This window comes from Triticum aestivum, chromosome 1D (assembly GCF_018294505.1).
Source record: "Triticum aestivum cultivar Chinese Spring chromosome 1D, IWGSC CS RefSeq v2.1, whole genome shotgun sequence".
NCBI classification, from domain to species: Eukaryota; Viridiplantae; Streptophyta; class Magnoliopsida; order Poales; family Poaceae; genus Triticum; species Triticum aestivum.
The window spans coordinates 116,134,947-116,136,386 of NC_057796.1; positions in this window are offsets into that span (position 1 = coordinate 116,134,947).

Here is a 1,440-nt window from a genome sequence, read left to right on the forward strand (position 1 = left end):
CAACCTTTTCAGATTTCATTTGAAATGCTTTTGAATTTCTGGGTCTTATAGCTAAAAAAATCAGTAAATGCATGAAAAATAACAAATGAAGTCAGAAAGGGTTGAAAATTGATGATGTGGCTTCGCATGGTTCATTTTGAACACACAAAAAGCCTGGAGTTCAAATAAGTTTAAAAAAATGAAATCCCTTTGTAACAGATGAGTTTCCGTATGAAACCCTGATACTTCGAAAGAGATTGTCCATTTTGTACACGAAGTGCATCTAGTTTTTGCCGTAACCCTCTCAACTTGTTAGCACATGCTATGTGGGTGAAATGATGATACCATGCCAACTTTCAACCTTTTTAGAGTTCATTTGAAATGCTTGTGAATTTCAGGGTCTTATCGCTCAAAACAATCAGTAAACGCATCAAAAATAACAGACGAAGTGAGAAAGGGTTGAAAATTGATGATGTGGCTTTGAATGGTGCATTTTCAACACACTAAAACTCTGGAGTTCAAATAAGTTTAAAAAATGAAATCCCTTTGTAACAGATGAGTTTCCGTATGAAACCCTGATACTTCGAAAGAGATTGTCCATTTTATACACGAAGTGCATCTAGTTTTTGCCGTAACCCTCTCAACTTGTTAGCACATGCTATGTGGGTGAAATGATGATACCATGCCAACTTTCAACATTTTCAGAGTTCATTTGAAATGCTTTCGAATTTCAGGGACTTATAGCTCAAAAAATCAGTAAATGCATGAAAAATGACAAATGAAGTCAGAAAGGGTTGAAAATTGATGATGTGGCTTTGAATGTTGCATTTTGAACACAGAAAAAGTATGGAGTTCAAATAAGTTTAAAAAAATGAAATCCTTTTGTAACAGATGAGTTTCCGTATGAAACCCTGATACTTCGAAAGAGATTGTCCATTTTGTACACAAAGTGCATCTAGTTTTTGCCCTAACCCTCTCAACTTGTTAGCACCTTCTATGTGGGTGAAATGATGATACCATGCCAACTTTCAACCTTTTCAGAGTTCATTTGAAATGCTTTTGAATTTCAGGGTCTTATAGCTCAAAAAATCAGTAAATGCATGAAAAATAACAAATGAAGTCAGAAAGGGTTGAAAATTGATGATGTGGCTTCGCATGGTGCATTTCGAACACACAAAAAGTCTGGAGTTCAAATAAGTTTTAAAAAAATGAAATCCCTTTGTAACAGATGAGTTTCCGTATGAAACCCTGATACTTCGAAAGAGATTGTCCATTTTGTACACGAAGTGCATCTAGTATTTGCCGTAACCCTCTCAACTTGTTAGCACATGCTATGTGGGTGAAATGATGAAACCATGCCAACTTTCAACCTTTTTAGAGTTCATTTGAAATGCTTGTGAATTTCAGGGTCTTATAGCTCAAAAAAATCTGTAATGCATGAAAAATAACAAACGAAGTGAG